The 26,093-nt window shown below is 39.9% G+C and overlaps 1 long non-coding RNA gene across 1 annotated transcript in view; it reads right to left on the reverse strand.

The window, feature by feature from the left end:
* Positions 1 to 5,957: 5,957 nt before the first annotated feature.
* LOC115899154 overlaps positions 5,958 to 26,093 on the reverse strand; it is a 29,759-nt gene continuing 9,623 nt past the window's right edge. Inside the window, exons 2-3 of the long non-coding RNA XR_004058830.1 lie at positions 22,723 to 22,846; positions 5,958 to 6,000 (exon numbers count right to left, since the gene is read on the reverse strand). This is a non-coding gene — a long non-coding RNA (uncharacterized LOC115899154). The remainder of the gene's footprint in view (positions 6,001 to 22,722; positions 22,847 to 26,093) is intronic.

Genomic DNA, 26,093 nt, shown 5'->3' on the forward strand with positions numbered 1-26,093 from the left:
TTAATCTGAGTCTTAGTTTTGTTATCTGTAAAATAATCTCTGACGTTCCTTCCAACTCTCCCATCCTATTAGCAAGACCTTTAGTTTGAAACGAGGCAATTAGGAAGGAACAAGTGTAGCTTTGAAGGCTTAGTAATATGATTTAAATGACATTCAAGGAAGATTCTCAGTGTCAAATTAGATGAATGAGAGTACAGAAGAGGTTAAGCGATGGAGAAACTGGCCAAGGACCTGCAATGTAGTTAATCCTGATGGCTGGCCTGGGACAAGGAAGATAAAGACACTGACCTGATAAATACCAGACAGAGAGGTGAAGGGATTTAGACAAACAACCTAACTCAGGAATAAGGCTGTGGAATGAAGAGGGGACAGATGCCACTGGGTTGTGATGTCAGAATGTGGGGAGCTGCAGTCATTTGCCATGAATGATAAAAGAGAAGGCATAGTAATTGGACGAGTGGTGGAGCCTGTGACAGACTTTTAACATAATGCCAGTGTTGTGCAGAGTTTCTCCCAGAGAGCATCTGGAAGAAAAAGCTCTCTCCAAGTACCACACAGTTGTGGTTTTCATGACTTTTCAGATTTCTGATGCAATGTCTTGCCTTGATCCCTTGCATATGGATATTTCAGGTTCCTGAGTGGTCACTGACCCAGGTTTCCTCACCACCCTTTCAAGGTTCCAATGAGCTGACTCCATAATTCATTGTTCCCCATGGGGTCAGCTCAGCCCTGTCAAGTCAAGGAGCTTGGGAAAGGTCCAGAGATGATAGTAAGAGGCCTAAAGAATAAGGCCCTTCTCTGAAGTCCTCTAGCTAGAGGCTACTGTGGAGTGGGGAGACCCCAGCCTTGCAGTGGGATTGGCTCCCTGCATGAGGTGGTCTTCGGATGGTGCAAGAAAGGGCAGAAGCTCAAAGGGTGGAGCAGAAGCAGCTGTGGATCCTGGAGCAGGGGTGGAGGCTGCAGGGACTGTGTTAGGCTCCCAGTTTCAGTTTATGAATTCAGAGGGGAAATGGAGAGGCACTTTGAAACATTCTCTCTTGGACAACCATGCTATTTTTTTGTTTGTTTGTTTTTGTTGTTTGAGTCAGGGTCTCACTCTGTCTCCCAGGCTGGAGTTGACTGGCGCAGTCTCGGCTCACTGCAATCTCCGCTTCCTGGGTTCATGCGATTCTCCTGCCTCAACTAACAAGTAGCTGGAACTACAGGCGCACACCACTACACCCAGCTATTTTTGTTACTTTTAGTAGAGATGGGGCTTTGTCATGTTGGCCAGTCTGGTCTCGAACTCCTGCCCTCAAGTGATCTGGCCTCGACCTCCCAAAATGCTGGGATTACAGGTGTGAGCCACTGCGCCTGGCCCCATGCAGTGTTTTAATTGGCCTTCAAATCCACACTCTCCCCTCCATTGTACATGCTACCTTTGGAGTCATCACTTTAGAATCCATCTGAAAGTTCTGCTCAAAACTTCCAGTACTCCACTCTCAAGTCTAAATTCCTTAAGCCAGATCTAAGGTTCTTGATGATATCTATGGCCCTAACCTATCTATTCAACCTCACGGTACCCCTGAAAGTTCTCCCAGAAGAGTGCCACTGTCGCCCCCATGCTCATCCAGCTCCAGGCACTTGCATTTGCTGTGATTTGGCCTAGAGGCCCTTTCTTTCTGATCTACATTCTATTCATCTTCAAGACCATATAGTAAGGGAATTGGTTCTTATTTTTTTTCACTAAAAATGTAACAAAAATGTTCAGATAGAGTTGAGAGAAAAAAGCCCTCATTAAATTATGTTAACATTTATTGAGTACTTGTTAAATTGTCACATGAATTCCTGGAACAACCAGGATAAATAAACTTATTCTTGATTGGCAACCTGGATCTCAGAACATCCTGTCCTGTATAAGTGGGGCCACGGCCAAGCTGCTGTGTTTTCTCTCAGCTGAGAGGTCAAAGAAATTAGTTCCTCCCACCCCCATTGAATGGGGCAACTAGTCGGTGCAGAGCCCACTACAGGCTTTAGAACAGACTTTGATATTTTGGATAACACATAGAAAGTCTTTTCATCTGGGACTCTAGAAACCTGGATTCCAGTTCTGGCCCTATTACCTCCTAGTAAGCATTTTAGGCAAGTGCTGTCACCTTACTGGCTTTTGTTTTTTGATCTGGAAAGTGAGAAGTTGAACTGGTTGAATTGAAGGCCACTTTTCTTTCAGATTCCATCATTCAGTAATTAGGGGCTGGGCACGGTGGCTCATGCCTGTAATAGCAGCACTTTGGGAGGCTGAGGCGGGCAGATTGCCTGAGCTCAGGAGTTCGCGACCAACCTGGGCAACACGGTGAAACCCTGTCTCTAGTAAAACACAAGAAATTAGCCGGGTGTGGCATCATGCACCTGTAATCCCAGCTATTCGGGAGGCTGAGGCAGGAGAATTGCTTGAACCTGGGAGGCAGAGGTTGCAGTGAGCCGAGATCACACCACTGCATTCCAGCCTGGGTGACAGAGTGAGACTCCATCTCAAAACAAAAACGACAACAACAAAAACAAAAATGCTAGTTAGAATCAAGGTTAGGGCATGTAGCCCAGGGTATGGTAGGGTATGAGCAAATTCCTATCAGACAGCAATTCCAGGATACTAGTTTCAAGTGTGTAAGTTTTTGGAGGCGGTCTAAATTCCAATTTTGATTGTGACTATGTCCTTGAATGAGGCCCCTTGTTTATGACTCCATCTGCCTCACTTGCAAGAGGAGACAGTATCAGTTGCAATCAATGAACCTAGCCAAAAAGGCTAAGTATAAATATCTGCTGAGTGCTTCAACATTCTTAAGGGGAAAGAGATAAAGTTTTAATGATGTACTTTCCCACTGTACTTGCAGCCAAGTTGAATTTTGTAATATTCTTCCTGGTATTAATCTTTAAAAGATGTAAACATTTTCATCATGGTATCCAAATACAGAACTCAGTTTCTTTGTTTCCCACAATTAAATATAATAATCAGAAAGGAAAATAGGTGATTAACAGAAATGTAAATGGTAAGTTATTTAGTCCCCTCTCACCAAAACCAATCTGAATCCTCTATTGTGGGAAGCCAGTCCATCACTAATGGGTCAATTACCTTGATTGACTCAGTGTTAGGACTTGCCATGAGTTCAGGACTTTCTATAACATTTCTGTGTTCTTTGTGACTCTATGTGTATGCTGCTGGGATTATTTGGTGGGCTTTGTGGAGAGTCAAGGCCAGGATGAAATCAGATGGGGACATTATTATGACAATGCTTATTGTCTGTGACTTTGCTGGTATACTTGTTTCCTGCAACATTATTGGTCTTTAGCTGATTGGTGATAATTATCTGTAGCAGATCCATTCCTGATTTTTACAACTGACTCTCTGAGGTGGCAGTTCTCAACCTTTTTGGCACCAGGGACCAATTTCGTGGAAGACAATTTTTCCACAGGACAGGGTAGGGAGGATGGTTTCAGGATGAAACTGTTCCATCTGAGATCATCAGGCATTAGATTCTGATAAGGAACACGCAGCCTAAATCCCTCACGTGTACAGTTCACAGTAGAGTTGGTGCTCCCATTAGAATCTAATGCCCTGCTGATCTGACAGGAGGCGGAGCTCAAGTGATAATGCTCATTGGCCCACCACTCATCTCCTGCTGTGTGGTCTAGTTCCCAACAGGCCACAGACTGGCCTGGTATTTGGGGACCCCTGTTTTAAGGCACCATATCATGAAGGAAAGTAAGACATCCGCATGCTCTAGGGAAAAATGTAGATGATTCCTAAGCTTTGTAGTAAGCAAAACTAAATACTAATTAGGATTTATATTCTAAAGAATGGAGTGAGAAAATGGATGTAATAGTATTGTAATTTTTTTCTTTAAAAATTACTACTCTAAATGAAAACATAGAACTTTGAACCATTCTTTTTCTTTTTCTTTCTTTTTTTTAAATGGAGTCTTACTCTGTCGCCCAGGCTGGAGTGCAGTGGCATGATCTTGGCTCACTGCAACCTCCACCTCCCAGGTTCAAGTGATTCTTGTGCCTCAGCCTCCCGAGTAGCTGGGATTACAGGCGTCCACCACCATGTCCGACTAATTTTTGTATTTTTAGTAGAGACGGGGTTTCACCATGTTGGCCAGGCTGGTGTTGAACTTCTGACCTCAGGTGATTCACCCGCGTCGGTCTCCCAAAATGCTGGGATTACAGGCGTGAGCAACCACGCCTGGCCTGAACCACTTTTTTTTTTTTTTTTTTTTTTTTTTTTTTTTTTTTGAGAGGGAGTCTTGCTCTGTCGCCCAGGCTGGAGTGCAGTGGCCGGATCTCAGCTCACTGCAAGCTCCGCCTCCCGGGTTTATGCCATTCTCCTGCCTCAGCCTCCGGAGTAGCTGGGACTACAGGCGCCCGCCACCTCGCCCGGCTATTTTTTTGTATTTTTAGTAGAGACGGGGTTTCACCGTGTTAGCCAGGATGGTCTCGATCTCCTGACCTCGTGATCCGCCCGTCTCGGCCTCCCAAAGTGCTGGGATTACAGGCTTGAGCCACCGCGCCCGGCCTGAACCATTTTTTTTAAAAAAGGAATCTAAGCTGTTTATTTAAGAAGTGAAGCCAGAAGTCTACATTCCATTGTCTACCCCTTTCATGACTTTCTAGCCATTAGCTTCAACTCCTAAATATCCTTACCCTAGATCAAACCAAATGTTTACATTTTCTACACTTAACCCAGGTAACAGAGACCTGCTGGAACATTATTCAACTCTGTGTATTGGGGCCACCACAAATTCAAGATCTCATTCACTTAAAAAAAAAACAAAATTAACACTCTAGGTACCAGGCACCATGCAAGGGAAAGGGTATAAACAGTGAACAAAACTGTCAGGGTCTTTGCCCACAGGGAGCTTAGATTCTGGAAGGGAATAGAGGTTGCAATTAACTGAATGTTTGTATTAGAGAGATCCCTCACTCCTTTGCGCTGTGGGGTTACAGTGAGAAGACAGCTGTCTGTGAACCAGGAAGTGAGTCCTCAGACAACAGATTGGCCGGAGGTTTGATGTTGGACTTGTCAACCTCCAGAACTGCAAAAAATTTCTTTCACTTATTTCTATTATTTATGAGAACCCACTTAATGATAGTTTATGATAGCAGCCCAAATGGACTAAGACAGAGATAAGGAACAAGGGAAAGCAAATCAGGTGATTCTGTGTAGCGTGTGTCTTTCATCTTCAACCCGTAGGTCTGGCATAGTGTTTCACATTTAGTACGTCACCAGACAGGAAGTCAATCAAAAAAATATTGATTCAATAATAAAAAGTAAATATTTATTCAGTATGCACTATTTACCAGGCTTTATTTTAGGCTCTGAATATTTATCAGTGAAGGAGGCAGACAAGGAAGACTTTGCTCTCTTAGAACTTAAATACTGTAGCAAAGAGAGATGGGGAGTAAAGACGTCTGAAAAAAGAAATAAACATAATTCCATATAATAATAACATGGAATAAAGAGAGGAAAATGGAAATTGGGGACATTTTCAACAGGTTACTTTGTGGAGATGGCACTTGTGCTAAGACCAGGCAGGAGGCATCTGCAAGTATTGTGAAGAACAATCTATGCAGAGGAAATAGCAAGTACAGTGTCCTGGAGGTGGGGAGACTGGTGTGTTCAGTGAAAAGGAGGCAGTGTGACTGAAGCATGAGTGAGGAGGATGAGAGACGAAGATGTGGTCGGAGAGGAAGGAGGCATAAGACTATGCTGGGTCGTTAGGCCATTGTAAAGTATTTAGCTTCTTATTGTGCCAAGCATAAGCATTCCAGGTTTTAAGCAGTCCAAGTGAGAAATGATGTGGGCCTAAATCTAGGGTTTCAAACATTTTGTTCCATAACCCAAAGGAGGAAACATATTTTGTGTGGTGACTCCACGCATCAACATATATACATAAGCAAAAATTTAATGAGACAATACCCTTACCGTGAATGATGCCCTCTGAATTTTTCTGTTCTCTTTCACTGTAAAAGAAAGAAATGCTGGTTGTCACCCACAAAACTGATTTGATAACTCAGCAATGAGTGGCAATTTACAGTTTGTAAAACATTGGTTCAAACTAAAGTGGTGACAGTAGAGATGAAGAGAAATGGGTGGATTCAGGATATATTTTACAGGTAGAGTTGACAGTAGTTGTTGATGAACTGCTTACAGGAAAGTGAGGGAAAAGGCTCGATAAATGATGATTTTTTTATGATTTTGGCTTGAATAGATGGGAGAATGGTGATCCTAAGATAGGGAAAACTAAGGAAGAAGCAGGTTTGAAGGGAGAGATGGAGGAGAAATCAAGAAATCTTTTCTAAACACTTTTTAAAAATCTGATTATATATGTTATTACACATACAGATTTGTAATATTAATTGCTCAAATTGCAAGCCAACTATAAAAAACCTTTTTATATAGACTCTTAAATACATCTTAAATGTTATTTTTATTTTCATCATAGAGATACAAATTGCCTCCTGGAATAAAAAAGAAAGAAATGTGATCCATGGTCTTGCCACACAAATATGACAATGCTTAGTTGTTTGATGTCTTCTTAATGTAACTTTTTCTATGCATAATTCTTTAATCATTACCTAAGCATTTATAAAACGAACTCATTAGGACTGGGATCATATAAACACTGTCCTAGTCTGTTTGTTTGGACTTATATAACAAAATAACCTTCTACTGAGTAGTTTATAAACCACAGAAATTTACTTCTCACAGTTCTGGAGGTTGGGAAGTCCAAGATTACAGACTGGCAGATTCACTGTCTGGTGAAGACCTGCTTCCAGGTTTCATATCCTGGTTCATTAAAGATATCTTCTTATTGCAACCTCATATGGCAGAAGGGGTGGATGAACCTCCTTGGGCCTATTTTATAAGAGCAGTAATCTTATTCATGAGGTCTTCTCCCTCATCACTTCCCAAAGGCCCTATTTCTTAATCCCATCCTACCAACCTTGTGGGGTAGAATTTCAACATATGAATTTTTTGGGGGGACACTGACATTCAGACCGTAGCAAGCAGTTTAGAGATGATCAGTGGATCTGGAGACAGTGAAGTTAATAATCATTGATGCTTAATAGGTAACTTAATTTTTTAAATCATAAAGTGGTTTTAATGGGGAACTGAATAATTTTTTTTTATTATTATTATACTTTAAGTTCTAGGGTACATGTGTATAATGTGCAGGTTTATTACATATGTATACTTGTGCCATGGTGGTGTGCTGCACCCATCAACTCGTCAGCACCCATCAACTCGTCATTTACATCAGGTATAACTCCCAGTGCAATCCCTCCCCCCTCCCCCCTCCCCATGATAGGCCCCAGTGTGTGATGTTCCCCTTCCGGAGTCCAAGTGATCTCATTGTTCAGGAACTGAATAATTTAATGAAATGTTTTTCAAACTTTAAAAATCCATGCAAATAACATCAAAATTTCCAACCAGTTTTGGATATGTGCCCATACTTGTACATATGAACACCATATATACACTCCTTCAACATCCATCCTTATCCCCACTGAGAATCATGAATACATTTTTTTTTTCATTTTTCAAATATATAAAAAATGATGAAATATGCCTGTACAAACTACATGTCCCCTTTCTGGTCCCTTTCACGCCTCTTCTGATGTATCTTTTTACAGCCTACTCCATGATCTCATTCCTTGATGACCAGTGATTTCATCAAGCCTGGTTGGCCTTTACCTTTACATATAGTGAAGCTTATTTCACAGTTCTGAGAAGAGTGTTAGAGACTGTGTCTGTACTAATCTGAAATCCACATAACCAGTTTCTTTTTATACTTCAATGCTTATTGGGCACTTTGTGTGGAGTATTGTTGTAGGTTTTATGTAAACAAATATGAGGGAGAACATGAGGCCAGCCCTCAAGGAGTTTATAATCTAGGCTTGTTGCCAAGCAACTTTAAAAAGATAACTTTTTTATTTTAGAGCAGTTTTAAAGTTACAGAAAAATTGTGAAGCTAGTACAGAGTGCCAGTATACCCCATATGCCCTCAGTTTCTCCTTTGGTTAACATCTTAGGTTTGTTTGGTGTATAACTTTATAGTCAGTTTAAATCATACAACCTACAGAATTTTGAATTCTGACCTTTTTACTTTACAATGTATCATAAGCATTGTTTCCATTTAAAATGAATATTAATGCTATCCAGATAACTCTAGATATTACCTTTGCCAGCCACCTCATTTTTCAGATGAGGAAACTGAGGCACAGAGACGTCTTAAGTGTTTTGGTTAAAACCAGAATATGGAATAAAACCGTACTTGCAGGCAGCTGTCTCAGGTCTCTGAATGTCACATGCTGCTGCTTCTCATCTACCAGGGAGAAGATATGAGGATGTAGGGACTGCTACTTCTCCACTCAACCAACCAACATTTACTGGGTACACACTGAGGATCAGCAATTGTGCTGGTGGTAGGGAAACAGCATGGAGCTGGCCAGTCCCCCTCCTCAAGGAGCTTACATTGTAAATGTCTGCGAGTTGAGATCACAGAACAAAAGGACACTGAGTTACCGTTTTACTGTGGTGAGGTGTCAAGGGCAGAGTGTACTGGGGAATGGGAGTGGAATAATTTCAGAGGGTTGGAGTGGTGGGCTGAATAATGGCCCCCAAAGATGTCCATGTCCTAATCCCTGGAATCTGTGAATATGTTACTTTACATGGCAAAAAGGACCTTGAAGATGGGATTAAGGATCTTCATGATCTTGGACTATCCACGCTGGCCCAGTGTAATCACAAGAGTCCTTATAACGGAAGGAGGGAGGCAGGAGAGTCAGAGGAGATGTGGCTGGAGATGCAGCTGTCAGTTTGATGGGATTGTTGGCTGGAGGCCAGGCCAGGCAACAAGAAACGTGGGCAGCCTCTACAGGCTCGGAAAGGCAAGACACAGATTCTCTGCGAGAGCTTCGAGGAGGAATGCAGCCCTGCCAACGCTTTGATTTTGGTCCATAAGACCAATTCTGGACCTCAGACCTCCAGAACGATGAGAGAACAAATTTGTGTTGTTTGAAGCCGCTAAATTTGTGGTAATTCGTTACAGCAGAAATAGGAAACTAGTGAGCTGGCTCTGTGGAGACTACTTTTTATGAAAAGAAAGACATGGTATTTAGATATTGTAGGAGTACAGAATGTTAGATTTAAAGGTTCATCTCTGCTCTATCTAATCCAATAGCTTCATTTTTTTAGTTGAAATTAATGATGAAAAAAGTATCTGCCAAACTTTTTCTTATTTAAACTGATTAGGTTACTTTTATTTTGAAACTATATATGTAGCAGCATGATTCATGATAGCCCCAAACTGGAAACAGCCCAAATATCATCAATAATAGAGTAGAAAAAGAAATTGTTACATATTTCTTCAATATTACATAGCAACGAGAATGTATGAACTACAGTTACATGCAGTAATGTTGATGAATCGCTTGAACTCATGTCATTGTTGCTGGAAAGAAGCTGGATACAAAAGAGTTAATACCATATGATTGCATTTACATAAAGTTCAAAAATAGGCAAAACTAATCTATGATGTTAAAAGTTATCTTGGATAGGGGTGGAGGCTAAGTAAGGACTGGGAGAGGGCAGAACGGAGACCTTTGGGACACTGGCAATGTTGTGCTTCTTGATCTGTGCTGGATATATGGGTGAGTTCACTTTGTGAAAATTCATATTAATTGTACAAACTTCTGCATGTTATATAGTAATAAAAAGGTGACTTAAAACTAGATGAATGTGTTTGATCCGAATGGTGGTTCTAACAATAGCTTGACCTAAAGAATATGAACTTTTAGAAGGAAGGCAATGAGCAAAATCCCCTGCTGGGTCCTTCCTGGATCCACTGCCCAAAAGGAGAGTCAACAATCCTCCGTGACTTTAGAATATTGACTATAAAATTTTGTCCTAAAATACATTTGAAACACTTGCTTTATGTGTCGACTTATTAACCTCTCTGCCTCCAGGACACATTATTTTTCAAGCTGGTGTTTAAAAATATTATTTAATTGTGGGTAAGTAATCTAGGTTGGAAAGGAAGTCTTTATGAGTTAAGGATAAATAACAGTTGCCTAGTGATGATCCTGTAGAAGAACAAGGCTTTCTGGTGTGTTTAGAATTGTCTCTACTAAGGGCACTCCTTATTTTAAGCAGGATGCAAGTGGAAAGCTAAGCCCAAAGCCTAACTAATGAGACCCTTCACACCAAATATTGTGGCAGGGTAATTTGTACAAAGCAGATGAATTCATTTTTAGAATGCTGAACAATTTATATATTAAAAAGTGTCTAGATTAAGATTAAATACATAATATGTATTTAAATAAAAATATTCAACAGTTTCAATGAAAAACAGAATTTTCTATGACAAATATGTTCTATAAGCTGTTCAGTCCTCACATAATTTTTGATTTCTCGCAAGTAAAAATGAGTAGATAATAGTTGAATAACTTGGAGAAATTCTTGCTCTTCAGCAAACATTAAGGAGAACTTCAATTAAATTTAAGGAAGTTCTCTACCCTTCCAGGTTTGTGCTCTTTGTTTATTGTGTTTTTGAGGCTACAAGTGTGTGAGCACTACAAACATTCACTTATATTTGCTAATAAGGATAAGGGCCAACCCAGTACTTAGAATTCCCAAAGTACTTACATCAACCAGATTATTTCCTCACAAGGTTCATTATCACATCTAATTCTGACCTCTAGTTTTTCTTTAAGCTTACCTAAGGCTGAAAAAGTTTTGGAGGATTCTTAAATTTTTTTTTTTTTTTTAGAACTTTGAGGGAGCTCAAATTAGAAAGTTGGATATTGACTTAACACAGTTTGATTTTTGACAACGTATTTCCTACCAAACAAAATGAATTAAAGTTAGCACTCAGCTCTGGTAGAGAATATTAAAAACAACAACGATAACAGAAACCCCCTGAAAACATAAATAAAAGGAAAATAATATGTAAACACTGCAGTGCTGAGTAGCTAGTCAAGAGAAAATATGAATGCTCTTATCTTTAGGTCAAAGCTGACAGGATTTTTATGTCAACTTAAGTAACAAAAAAAAAGAATAATTTTATATGCTACTTTATCCATACTAGTACTTAGGTTACAAAATCGGTTGGGAGAAATTTTGGGACAATGATATATTGAAGAACAAATGAATAGAAAAGGAACATATCATGTACTACATAAAATTTTTTAAATTTTATTTTAAAATATTTTCTGGTTTATGAAGTCTCAGACTACTCGTTAAAATCAGTACTTATTTACTAAAATAATAACACTTACAATACTTATTTACAACTATAATGTAAGAGTTTTTAAAATAAGATGCCTCCTTTCTTCTCTCTCCTTACTTCTGTCCTTTCTCTCCATCAGTGACAGACTTGCAGTGCTTCTCAGTGTGCATTGAGGAGTTTATTCAATGTAGGTTCTCATTCAGTAGGTCTGTGGTTGATCCTGGAAATCTGTGTTTGTAATACACTGCCAGGGGATGCCGATGCTGTTGGACCTTGGACTAGAATTTGAATAGCAAGGATTGGAAAGATGTATTCGTCCATTCTCAAACTGCTATAAAGAACGACCTGAGACCGAGTAATTTATGAAGAAAAGACGTTTGACTGACTCACAGTTCCACACAGGCTGTACAGGAAGCATGGCTAGGAGGCCTCAGGTGACTTACAATCATGGCAGAAGGCAAAGGGTAAGCTGGCACGTCATACCATGGAGGAGCAGGAGAGAGAGAGAGTGAGGGGGGAACTGCCACGCACTTTTTAAAAATTATACTTTAAGTTCTGGGGTACATGTGCACAATGTACAGGTTTGTTACATACGTATATATGTGCCACGTTAGTTTGCTGCACCCATCAACTCGTCGTTTACATTAGATATTTCTCCTAATGCTATCCTTCCCCAGCCCACCACCCCTGACAGGCCCCAGTGTGTGATGTTCCCCGCCCTGTGTCCATGTGTTCTCATTGTTCAGCTCCCTCTTATGAGTGAAAACATGTAGTGTTTGGTTTTCTGTCCTCTGATAATTTGCTGAGAATGATGGTTTCCAGTTCATGTCTCTGCAAAGGACATGAACTCATCCTTTTTTTTAGGCTGCATAGTATTCCATGGTGTATATGTGCCACATTTTCTTTATCCAGTCTATTACTGATGGACATTTGGGTTGGTTCCAAGTCTTTGCCATTGTGAATAGTGCTGCAATAAACATACATGTGCATGTGTCTTTATAGTAGCATGATTTATAATCCTTTGGGTATATACCCAGTAATGGGATTGCTGGGTCAAATGGCATTTCTAGTTCTAGATCCTTGAGGAATGACCACAATGTCTTCCACAATGGTTGAACTAATTTACATTCCCCGCAACGTGTAAAAGTGTTCCTATTTCTCCACATCCTCTCCAGCACCTGTTTTTCCTGACTTTAATGATCGCCATTCTAACTGGCGTGAGATGGTATCTCATTGTGGTTTTGATTTGCATTTTGCTAATGACAAGTGATGATGAGCATTTTTTCATGAGTCTGTTGGCTGCATAAATGTCTTCTTTTGAGAAGTGTCTGTTCATATCCTTTGCCCACTTTTTGATGGTGTTGTTTTATTCTTGTAAATTTGATTAAATTCTCTGTAGATTCTGGATATTAGCCCTTTGTCAGATGGACAGATAGCAAAAATTTTCTCCCATTCTGTAGGTTGCCTGTTCACTCTGCTGATAGTTTCTTTTGCTGTGCAAACTTTAGTTTAATTAGATTCCATTTGTCTATTTTGGCTTTTGTTGCCATTGCTTTTAGTGTTTTAGTCATGAAGTCTTTGCCCATGCCTATGTCCTGAATGGTATTGCCTAGGTTTTCTTCTAAGGTTTTTATGATTTTAGGTCTTACATTTAAACCTTTAATCCATCTTGAGTTAATTTTTGTATAAGGTGTAAGGAAGGGATCTAGTTTCAGCTTTCTACATATGGCTAGCCAGTTTTCCCAGCACCATTTATTAAATAGGGAATCCTTTCCCCATTGCTTGTTTTTGTCAGGTTTGTCAAAGTCAGATGGTTGTAGATGTGTGGTGTTATTTCTGAGGCCTCTGTTTTGTTCCATTGGTCTATATATCTGTTTTGGTACCAGTACCATGCTGTTTTGGTTACTGTAGCCTTGTAGTATAGTTTGAAGTCAGGTAGCATGATGCCTCCAGCTTTGTACTTTTGCCTTAGTATTGTCTTGGCTATGTGGGCTCTTTTTTGGTTCCATATGAACTTTAAAGTACTTTTTCCAATTCTATGAAGAAAGTCATTGGTAGCTTGATGGGGATGGCATTGAATCTATAAATTACTTTGGGTAGTATAGCATTTTCATGATACTAATTCTTCGTATCTATGAGCATGGAATGTTCTTCCATTTGTTTGTGTCCTCTTTTATTTTGTTGAGCAGTGGTTTCTAGTTCTCCTTGAAGAGGTCCTTCCCGTCCCTTGTAAGTTGGATTCCTAGATATTTTATTCTCTTTGAAGCTATTATGAATGGGAGTTCACTCATGATTTGGCTCTCTGTCTGTTATTGGTGTGTAGGAATGCTTGTGATTTTTGCACATTGATTTTGTATCCTGAGACTTTGCTAAAGTTGCTTATCAGTTTAAGGAGATTTGGGGCTGAGATGATGGGATTTTCTAAATATACGATCATGTCATCTGCAAACAGGGATAGTTTTACTTCCTCTTTTCCTATTTGAATACCCTTTATTTCTTTCTCTTGCCTGATTGCCCTGACCAGAACTTCCAACACTATGTTGAATAGGAGTGGTGAGAGAGGGCATCCTTGTCTTGTGCCAGTTTTCACAGGGAGTGCTTCCAGTTTTTGCCCATTCAGTATGACATTGGCTGTGGGTTTGTCATAAATAGTTCTTATTATTTTGAGATGCAGTCCATCAATACCTAGTTTATTCAGAGTTTTTAGCATGAAGGACTGTTGAATTTTGTCAAAGGTGTTTTCCACATCTATTGAGATAATCATGTGGTTTTGTCATTGGTTCTGTTAATGTGATGGATTACGTTTATTGATTTGCATATGTTGAACCAGCATTGCATCCCAGGGATGAAGCCGACTTGATCGTGGTGGATAAGCTTTTTGATGTGCTGCTGGATTCGGTTTGCCAGCATTTTATTGAGAATTTTCGCATCAATGTTCATCGGGGATATTGGCCTATAATTCTCTTTTTTTGTTGTGTCTCTGCCAGGCTTTGGTATCAGGATAATGCTGGCCTCATAAAATAAGTTAGAGAGGATTCCTTCTTTTTCTATTGAATGGAATAGCTTCAGAAGGAATGGTACAAACTCCTCTTTGTACCTGAGGTAGAATTCGGCTCTAAATCCATCTGGTCCTGGACTTTTTTTGGTTAGTAGGCTATTAATTATTGCCTCAATTTCAGAACCTGTTATTGATCTATTCAGAGATTTGACTTCTTCCTGGTTTAGTCTTGGGAGGGTGTATGTGTCCAGGAATTTGTCCATTTCTTCTAGATTTTCTAATTTATGTGCATAGAGGTGTTTATAGTATTCTCTGATGGTAGTTTGTATTTCTGTGGGATTGGTGGTGATATCCCCTTTATCATTTTTTATTGCGTCTATTTGATTCTTCTCTCTTTTCTTCTTTATTAGTCTTGCTAGCAGTCTATCTATTTTGTTGCTCTTTTCAAAAAACCATCTCCTTGATTCATTGAGTTTTTTTAAGAGTTTTTTTGTGTCTCTAGGTCCTACAGTTCTGCTCTCATCTTAGTTATTTCTTGTCTTCTGCTGGCTTTTGAAGGTGTTTATTCTTGCTTCTCTAGTTCTTTTAATTGTGATGTTAGGGTATTGATTTTAGATCTTTTGTGCTTTCTCTTGAGGGCATCAAGTGCTATAAATTTCCCTTTACACACTGCTTTAAATGTGTCCCAGAGATTCTGGTATGTTGTGTCTTAGTTCTCATTGGTTTTAAATAACATCTTTATTTCTTCCTTCATTTTGTTATGTACCCAGTAGTCATTCAAGAGCAGGTTGTTCAGTTTCCACATAGTTGAGCGGTTTTGAGTGAGTTTCTTAATCCTGAGTTCTAATTTGATTGCACTGTTGTCTGAGAGATAGTTTGTTATGATTTCCGTTCTTTTACATTTGCTGAGGAGTGCTTTACTTCCAATTATGTGGTCAATTTTAGAATAAGTATAATGTGGTGCTGAGAATAATGTATTTTCTTTTCATTTGGGCTGGAGAGTTCTGTACATGTCTATTAGGTCTGCTTGGTCTAGAGCTGAGTTCAAGTCCTATATATCCTTGTCAATTTTCTGTCTTGTTGATCTGTCTTTGACAGTGGGGTTTTAAAGTCTCCCATTATTGTGCGAGAGTCTAAGTCCTAAGTCTCTAAGAACTTGCTTTATGAATCTAGGTGCTCCTGTATTGGGTGCATATATATTTAGAATAGTTAGCTCTTCTTGTTGAATTGATCCCTTTAGCATTATGTAATGGCCTTCTTTGTCTCTTTTGATCTTTGTTGGTTTAAAGTCTGTTTTATCAGAGACTAGGATTGCAACCTCTGCTTTTTTTTGCTTTCCATTTGCTTGGTAGATTTTCCTCCATCCCTTTATTTTGAGTGTATGTGTGTCTTTGCATGTGAGATGGGTCTCCTGAATACAGCACACTGATGGGACTTGACTCTTTATCCAACTTGCTAGTCTGTGTCTTTTAATTGGGGCATTTAGCCTATTTACATTTAAGGTTAATATTGTTATGTGTGAATTTGATCCTGTCATTATGATGCTAGCTGGTTATTTTGCCTGTTAATTGATGCAGTTTCTTCCTAGCATCGATGGTCTTTACAATTTGGCACATTTTTGCAGTCGCTGTTACTGGTTGTTCCTTTCCATGTTTAGTGCTTCTTTCAGGAGCTCTTGTAAGGCAGGCCTGCTGGTGACAAAATCTATCAGCATTTGCTTGTCTGTAAAGGATTTTATTTCTCCTTCACTTATGAAGCTTAGTTTGGCTGGATATGAAATTCTGGGTTGAAGATTCTTTTCTTTAAAAATGTTGAATATTGGCCCCCACTGTCTTCTGGCTTCTGGGTTTCTGCTGAGAAATCCGCTGTTAGTCTGATGGGCTTCCCTTTGTGGGTAACCCGACATTTCTCTCTGGCTGCCCTTAACATTTTTTCCTTCATTTCAACCTCGGTGAATCTGTTGATTATGTGTCTTGGGATTGCTCTTCTCAAGGAATATCTTTGTGATGTTCACTGTATTTCCTGAATTTGAATGTTGGCCTGGCTTGCTAGGTTGGGGAAGTTCTCCTGGATATTACCCTGAAGAGTGTTTTCCAGCTTGGTTCCATTCTCCCCGTCACTTTCAGGTACACCAGTCAAATGTAGATTTGGTCTTTTCACATAGTCCCATATTTCATGGAGACTTTGTTCGTTTCTTTCCACTCTTTTTTCTCTAATCTTGTCTTCTTGCTTTATTTCATTAATTTGAACTTCAATCATTGATATCCTTTCTTCTGCTTGATCGAATAGGCTATTGAAGCTTGTGTATGCTTCATGAAGTTCTTGTGCTGTGTTTTGCAGCTCCATCAGGTCATTTATGTTCTTCTCTACACTGGTTATTCTAGTTAGCCATTCCTGTAATCTTTTTTAGGGTTTTTAGCTTCCTTGTGTTGGCTTAGAACATGCTCCTTTAGCTCGGAGAAGTTTCTTATTATCCACCTTCTGAAGCTTACTTCTGTCAACTCATCAAACTCATTCTCTGTCCAGTTTTGTTCCCTTGCTGGCGAGGAGTTGTGATCCTTTGGAGGAGAAGAGGCATTCTGGATTTTGGAATTTTCAGCCTTTCTGCTCTGGTTTCTCCCCATCTTTGTGGTTTTATCTACCTTTGGTCTTTGATGTTGGTGACCTACGGATGGAGTTTTCGTGTGGATGTCCTTTTTGTTGATGTTCATGCTTCTTCTCTTTGTTAGTTTTCCTTCTAACAGTCAGGCCCCTCAGCTGCAGGTATGTTGGAGTTTGCTGGAGGTCCACTCCAGACGCTCTTTGCCTGGGTATCACCAGCAGAGGCTATAGAACAGCAAATATTGCTGCCTGATACTTCCTCTGGAAACTTCATCCCAGGGGGGCACCTGCCAGATGCCAGTCAGAGCTCTCTTGTATGAGGTGTCCATCAGCCCCTACTGGGAGGTATCTCCCAGTAAGGCTACACAGGGGTCAGGTACCCACTTGAGGAGGCAGTCTGTCCGTTATCAGAGCTGGGAGAACCACTGCTCTCTTCAGAGCAGTCAGTCAGGGATGTTTAAGTCTGGAGAAGCTGTGCCCACCACTGTCCCTTCCCCCAGGTGCTGTGTCCTAGGGGGATAAGGGTTTTATCTCTAAGTCCCTGACTGGGGCTGCTGCCTTTTTTTCAGATATGCCCTGCCCACAGAGGTGCAACCTAGAGAGGCAGTCGGCCTTGCTGAACTGCAGTGGGCTCCACCCAGTTCGAGCTTCCTGGCAGTTTTGTTTACACTGTGAGCATAAAACTGCCTACTCACGCCTCAGCATTGGCAGATGCCCCTCCCCCCACCAAAACTCCAGCATCCCAGGTCGATCTCAGACTGCTGCACTAGCAGCAAGAATTTCAAGTCAATGGATCTTAGCTTGCTGGGTTCCATGGGCATGGGGTCTGCTGTGCCAGGCACCAGAGGGAATCTCCTGGTCTGCTGGTTGTGAAGACTGTGGGAAAAGTGCTGTATTTGGGCAGGAGTGTACTGTTCCTCCTGGTACAGTCTCTCTTACGGCTTCCCTTGGCTAGAAAGGGAAATCCCCTGACCCCTTGTGCTTCCTGGGTGAGGCAATGCCCCGCCCTGCTTCGGCTCACACTCTGTGGGCTGCACCCACTGTCCAACCAGTCTCAATGAGATGAACCAGGTGTCTCGGTTGGAAATGCAGAAATCACCCACCTTCTCTGTCAGTCTCACTGGGAGCTGCAGACCAGAGCTATTCCTATTTGGCCATCTTGGAAGAGTCCTCCTGCCACACACTTTTAAACCATCAGATCTTGTGAGAACTCACTGTCATGAGAACACCATGGGGGAAGTCTGCTCCCATAATCCAATTACCTCCCACCAGGTGCCTCCCCTGACACATGGGGATTACAATTCCACATGAGATTTGGGTGGGGACACAGAGCCAAACCATATCAGAAGAGTTCCTCCTCAAAGAGTTCATAGTCTACTTGCAGCCACTTCCACTATTCACTTGAATTCAAAAAGTTTCCGTTGATTTTTCAGATAACATGTACAACCCAGATGCCAACCTAGAGTTTCTCCCTTTTTTAAAGATCTAGACAGAATTGGATAGAAACACAACCCCGTTTTGATAGCCTATAAAAATTCAGACTTTCCCAGTTTATTGAAAGAACCCAGAGGTAGAACTTGGTCCTTCTCTAATTTTGACAGAAAACTTCCTTCACAGAGAAGCTGTCTATATCTGTTTGTAGACTGACTGTTGTAGAAGAAGATAAAGGAAGAGTTAATGTAATCAGAGCACACCCCTCTGAAAGGAATGGTGGGCTCTTGCTTCCACAGAGTAGCTCAGTATCTTGATCTTCTCACTGTCTGAAGTGCTGTATCCATCCTGCAATACACACTATAATTGCCATCCATAAGCTCGGGCTTCCCAAATGTGTGCAAGAGAGCAGCACCTGAGCTACATCTAATCAGACCCCTATTTGAACTCTCTTTTAAAACAAGTAAGGCAAAATCTTCCTTCTGTCTGGAAAAATCTCTTGTTTAGTGTAAATGTTTAATAGCTAATAATGTAAGTCATATCAAAAAACATGCTGAAATGATTAGACAGGATAATAGACAACATAAAGCAATGTTTAATTACTTGGTAAGTACTGGCTCTGTGCCAACGTACAGATCAACCATCAGGTGTGTGTATGACTTCCTCCCATTCTTTACATTACTTAAAGTCACTTAATCACATAAGCAATACTATAAATGTGTTTAGTATTTTACTTATATATAGGACAAAAATTGCCAATGCTCTCTAGCCAAAGACCACCAGGAACATACTTGTTATTGAACAAGTTAGATCTATTCCTCTGGCAGTGAGGAAGAAGGCATTCCATGGGGAACATCCTCTTATGCTAGCTGCCACTCACCCTACATTTGCATAACTTAGAATTTTATTCATATAACCCTTCTGAACAAGAAGCTCAAGTTCTGTCACCTTTTAAAAGGCAAAAATAAAAAATGGTGAAAGGTGAGCATCTTGCTATATTAGTAAACGAGAAGGAGTGATCAAAGGAGAACCAAGGAGACTGTGGTGAGGAAACTGGAAGTTTCAAAGTAGTGAGTGATCAGTACTTTCAATCTTCCTCAGGCTAAGTAAGATGAAGACTGAGGAGAATCCACTGGATTTGGACTTTGAGTCATTGTTGGGTAGACACATGACTGCAGTAGTTTGAAGAGTGAGTGAGAGGTGAAGTAGAGACTGCAGTTGGCCCTCAGTATCCATGTACTATGCATCCAGGTATTCAACCAACCTCAGATGGAAAATATTTTAAAACTTGTGCCTATACTGAACATGTACAGCTTTTTTTTCTTTCATTATACCCTAATCAATGCAGTATAACAACTACTTACAGAGCATTTACATTGTATTAGGCATTATAAGTAATCTAGAGAAGATTTAAAGTATATTGGAGGATGTACATGGGTTGTATGCAAATACTATGCCATTTTATATCAGGAATTTGAGCGCCCTTGGAGTTTGGTATCACAGGAAGGTCCTGGAACCAGTCTTCCAGGAATAGGGAGGGACAGCTGTACTTGTCTTGCAGGAACCTTGGCTGTGAAAGGATACTGTGAGGGGATGCTGTGTGTGTTTGGGGTGGGGGGGTTGGGGGCTTGGGGGAGGGTGGAGGGTGGGGAGTGACAATGTTGCAGGTAGGCTTCCTCAGAAGAAAGTGTGGCTTTGAGGATTTCCAGCCTCACTTTTATTATCGGTCTCTTTAGGAATTTTGAGTTAACCAAGGGACTGGTTGGTATATCATGATCAACTATTGAAATCCCAAAATGCTAAGTGAATTATTTTAAAAATAAACGCATATCTCAAAACAATTTTAGATTTACAGAAAAGTTGCAGTCAGTACAGACAATTCTAACACACCTTGCACCCAACTTCTCCTCCTATTGTCTTAACATTAATATGATACATTTGTTATAATTAATGAATCAATATTCATACATTATTATTAACTGAAATATATACTGTATTCAGATTTTCTTAGTTTTTACCTAATATCCTTTCCTTATTACAGGATCCCATCCAGGATACATAACATTTAGTTATGTTTAAAAAAAAAACAAAAGTAACTGGGAAGCCATTAGGCTGAGAGGTTTCTGGGAACCATCAGGCTGAGAGAGATCTGTGTTCTGGGTTTCTGTGTAAGCAAACCTTGAAACCCATCTCAGAGTAACTTTACTCATCAGAAACTGCCAACTAGAGACTTGAAGGATACTGTCTCACTTTAACCAGTCAAACATTTTCTTTGTATTGCTTCTATGAACACTTCATAAAAGCGTCCCCCTTATACCCCCTCTATGGAGCCCAAACCATTCATGAGTTGCTCACTGCTCAAATTAACTCTAAAATTTTCATGTGCCAAAGTTTATCTTTTCATGGTCTCAGCTTGACTGTGACAGTTTCTGATTTTTCTTGTTTTTGATGACCTTGACAGCTTGGAGGAGTACTGGTCAGGTACTTTGTAGAATGTACCTCAACTGGAATTTGTCTGACGCTTTTCTCACTATTAAACTGGGGTTGTGGGTTTGGGCGAGGAAGACCACAGAAGTAAAGTATCACTTTAATCCCCTCACATCAAGGGTACATACTGCCAACATTACTCATTGCTGTTGATGTTGACCTTGATCGCATGGCCAACATAGTGTTTGTCAGGTTTCTCCACTGTTAAGTTCCTCTCCCTTCCCCACTCTCCTTTCGTACTGTCCTTGTGGATGGAAGTCACCATGTGAGGTCTGTACTCAAGGAGTGGGCAATTGTATTCCACCTCCTTGAGGGTGAGGTTCTACATAAATTATTTGGAATTTTTATGCATCAGAGTTTTGTCTCATCTCCCCAGGATAAATGGATTTTTAATCCTTAAAAAGACTGAATGACAGCCGGCTGCGGTGGCTCACACCTGTAACTTTGAGAGGTCGAGGCGGGTGGATCATGAGGTCAGGAGATTGAGACCATCCTGGCTAACACAGTGAAACCCCGTCTCTACTAACAATACAAAATGTTACCTGGGCATGGTGGTGTGCACCTGTAGTCCCAGCTACTTGGGAGGCTGAGGCAGGAGAATCGTTTGAGCCCAGGAGGCAGAGGTTGCAGTGAGCCAAGATCACACCACTGCACTCCAGCCTGGGTGACACAGTGAGACTCCATCTCAAAAAAAAAAAAAAAAAAAAAAAAAAACAAAAAACACTGAATGACTTCATGCCTTGCTTACTAAGATTAAACTCATAGGATAAATTTTACCCAGGAAGCTAGCTATTTGGTTCATTTTTTTCAATACAGATTAACATGCTGATGGTAGCAGAAGTTGAGAGCAGTGAAGAAGGGCCTCATGAAAATAATATTGAATGTGTCTTATTCACATGATTCTTTGCACAGTCATTAACATTTCCACAGGCCAAGTAAAAAGTCATACAGTGGAAATGACTTGTAACTGAGTGATTTGAATAACACAAAGCTGAAGTACTGGATCAACATTTTTTTTGTTAATTTTTATTTTTTGAAACAGGGTCTTGCTCTGTCGGCCAAGCTGGAGTGCAGTGGTATGATTACAGTTCACTGTAATCTCGACCTTCTGAGCTCAAGTCATTCTTGCACCTCAGCCTCTTGAATAGCTGGGACCACAGGTGTAGGTGTGTTTTTAATTTTTTTTTTTTTTGTAGAGACAGGGTCTTGCTATGTTGCTCAGGCTGGTCTTGAACTCCTGGGCTCAAGTGATCCTCCTGCATCAGCCTCCCAAAATGCTGGAATTATAGGCATGAGCCACTGCACCTAGCCTAATTGTCACTTTTCATTTTCTGACTTCTGAGTAGGTAGTATGGTGTAAAAAATTAGAGAGTTTCTGCTCTCTATAATTAGCATTGGGAATGGAAGAGAAACCGTAGAAGAAAGCAAACTGGTTGTGCTGGTCAGCCACAGTTCATCTAAATTCTACCACTTACTAGTTGTGTGACCTAGGGAAAATTACTTGACCTCTGTAAGCCTCAATTTTCTCACCCATACATTGAGAAAAGTAATAATACCTACATAACATAATTTGGGGGGACTAAATGAGATAATATAATTTTAAGTGTATTTGTAAACTCTAAAGTTGCACTGGTTGCTCAAGCTGACACTCAATTGCTGAGGCTGACACTCAGCCAGGGTGCACTGCGCCAGCCAGCAGAGATGTTTATACCCAGCGTTTGTTAGATCGGCCAGGCCTCAAGCTGCATTCGCTGTTAAATATTGTGAATATCACCACTGCTAGCGACTGGGGAGCCATACTGAGTCAGCTTCCTCCTGGCAGTCACAGCCATTTATGTACTGTTGGAACTAGCACCGTAGCTGGACCTCACTACATGTGGATGACTAAGATTCTCTGATGTCTGGGAATATGAGTGTGGGCAGCCAAAGATTTACCTTGATGGATTTTGAGACACAAACTTTCCTCTTGCAGAAGGCGTACCTTGGGTCAGCATGTAATGCTGGTGTATTCCTTCACAGAGTATGCACAGACAGGCAGACAGACATTCCTATATTCATTCTGTGGATGAAAACAGTGGACCTAATTAGTATTTAGTAAATATAGTTTTGTTCCTTTCCTTGCTTTCCCTTTCTTAAAATGTTACTCAAAGTAATGAACACATGATGGAAATCATACCCTGAATAATTGCTTAAGTATCAGTAGGTTAAGCATCAATACAAAGCTATCAAAAATTCCAAGCCATAAATATTACTGACTTTGGAGATGGTTCTTTCAGTGAATCATATGACACCATTAAATATAAAAATATATTGAGTCGCATCCTTTCAAATACATTATAACTTTAACGCTCTTTATTGAATCAATTCTACTTTTGTTGGGAAAAAAATGATTTGTGCTTTTGAGAGAAACAATAATATAATGATTTCCAAATTGCATCCTATGCTTTGTTTTTCCAAGTCAACATTTTGGGTAAGGAGTTTAGTTTTTGATTTGTAAAACTGTATCAATTGGCTAAGATTGAGTACACAAACTTTTTTATAATTGCAAGTTACTTATTAAGGTGGGCTTTTCAAAGGTCATGATTTTGGTGACAAAAGCAATCCCACATTCAATTTTGGTAACAAAAGTTAAAATCAAGCTAGGTGCTAGTGGCTCACACCTGTAATCCCAGCACTTTGGGAGGTCAAGGCAGGTGGATTACTTGAGGCCAGGGATTCAAGACCAGCCTGGCCAACATGGCGAAACGTTGTCGCTACAAAAAACACAAAAATTAGTTGGGCATGGTGGTGTACTCCTGTAATCCCAGCTACTCAGGTGGCTGAGAGATGAGACTCGCTTGAACCCATAAGTTGAAGGTTGCAGTATGCCTAGATTGTGCCACTGCACTCCAGCCTGGGCAACAGAACAAGACTCTGTCTCAAAAAAGAAAAAAATAAATAAAATCAATAGTCCATGAGGAAAAACAAGAACATTTCCATTTCCTTCTCATTATCTAGCTTTGAAGATCTGACTTCAACTGCAGGGAGAATGGAAACTCTCTGTCCCATTTCAGAACTTAGTGATTTTTCCTTTCCCCAGTCACAAGTCTTATAGTATAAAAACTATCATGAGGTAGTTGGAGATAAGGTTTATAACATCAGTTTATTCTTTTATTTCATCCATAGATATTTCATAGTTCTTAGAAATTCTCACTACTGAGCACAATGGCATTGTCTTCATTTAATTTTGTTAAGCATATCACTTGACAATACTGAATTTAAATTCTATTAAGAAGACAATACATATCAAAGAAACTGGGAGTGAAACGGGCCATGAAATCCACTGGATATACTCACATGTAATCCATGCAATGTCTGGATGACTTTAATCTGTGCAAGAGGAAAGAATTTTAAAAACCAGAAAGGTTCTCAGAAATCATCGTGTAATTTGCATCTTTTTACAGTGGAGGAAACTTTCATCAAAGTTAAGCAACTTGCACTAAAACAGAGCTGCTCAGGAAAACTGAGCTGACTCATGGCCTAAGTTCTTTGTGCTTATTTTACTGCTTCTTACCCAGTGCTGATTAGGGCATAGTTTAATCCTACAGAGAATCAGATGCTTCCAAAGCCACAGACTTGTAACTGAAATAGCCAGCTTCATTCATTGCACTTTTAAAGAAGCGAGACAGCAGGGCTCAAATCTGGCTGTTAGAGGTGTGTGAAAAGTAATATTTTCTTATTACTAGTAAAATGTATAAATGGTATACATTACAATGGTATGGTTTTGGTTACAAGGAATAAAATCCCAAATAGAACTAGCTAAGGTAAAAAAAGAGGATGATTTGATATTAGGATTCTAAGGTATCTTACATAATTGAAGAAAGAGCTGCACCACCAAATCAAAGGTAAAGCTGGCTTTGAGAACAACCTGAACAGTGACTGAATGTTGCTGGGATTCTCATTCTCTCTCTTTCTAGCTCTCAGCACCTTCTTTAAGCTTTCACTTTGAACTCCTAGGGATGTTGGGGGTGGGGTGAGGGAAGTTGCTGTACAGAAAGTAAGAGCTTTTTTTTGAGGTGTGGTCACTCAAAACTAGGTTCAAATTCTGCTTTGCAATTTTACCTTGGACATGTTATTTAATGTCTCTGAAGGAATAAAAGTTCAATAATAACTGCCTTTCGGGGTTTTTGGGAAGAATAACATGCAATAATGTACATAATGCACTTAGCATAACTGTTGGCCTATAGTAGCTACTCAATAAATGGTACAGTTATTGTTATACATTTAAGATATTATTTGATTCCAGGTCTTTTGTCCCTACTCTTCCACCATAACCCTGGCTGAAAAGCCAACAGACACAAAGCTAACTGACAAAGATCAGTTGTCATAGAATCTAAGGTGCCACCAATTGTGAGATGGGCCACTATTTTATGTAGCTCTACCAAAAGAAAATAGCTGCCAATTATACTCTGGCTTATGTATCACCTGAAATTTTTATTTTATACTTCTTGAAAAAGCTCTTTTAGATTTAGTTAGATGTATATGATCAAATATCAGTATTATTCATACATAGAAAGGAAGATATCAGTCAAAACTTGGCTACAGTGTTCCCAAAACTTGTTAACATTCCATGTCTGTGAACCACATTTCAACTCAGAGGCATTTGTGTCTGTATTCTTCCATATGTATTATCCTTTGTTTCTTTGACAGCATTGGTGAAATTGCATTACTTAAGAAACAAACAAACAAACAATTCCCCCCTAAACTCCATTAACACCTCCAGGACTTCTTTCCAAGATGTTAATAGTCATTCTGTCATTCTGTAAGATTTCATGATCTCAGAAATCAAGTCATCAAGGAAATGACAAAATAATGCATGTACAAGCCATCTTGTCTGCTGCCTGGCTAATGCCAAGGCAAGATGCCATTGACGGTACGGAGCTTCTTGATGTCAGAGATGTTAAAAATATATATATATATAATGCATCTAAAAAGTGATATACAGTCTGGGTATGGTGGCTCACACCTGTAATCCCAGTAGTTTGGGATGCTGAGGCAGAAGGATCATTTGAGGTCAGGAGTTTTAGACCAACCTGGACAACATAGCAAGACCCTGTTTCTACAAATAATAATAATAAAATAAAAAGTGATATATAAAGAATACTAGACTGCCCATATCACTATAGGTACCTGACTTTGCCAAAAATAAATATCATTATAAAATTATTTGAAATGGTGAGTTTGTTTAATGCATTAAAAAATATTTGAATAACGGCTGGCTGCAGTGGCTTATGTCTGTAATCCCAGCATTTTGGAAGACTGATGTG

The sequence above is a fragment of the Rhinopithecus roxellana genome, chromosome 8, assembly GCF_007565055.1.
Source record: "Rhinopithecus roxellana isolate Shanxi Qingling chromosome 8, ASM756505v1, whole genome shotgun sequence".
Taxonomy (NCBI): Eukaryota; Metazoa; Chordata; class Mammalia; order Primates; family Cercopithecidae; genus Rhinopithecus; species Rhinopithecus roxellana.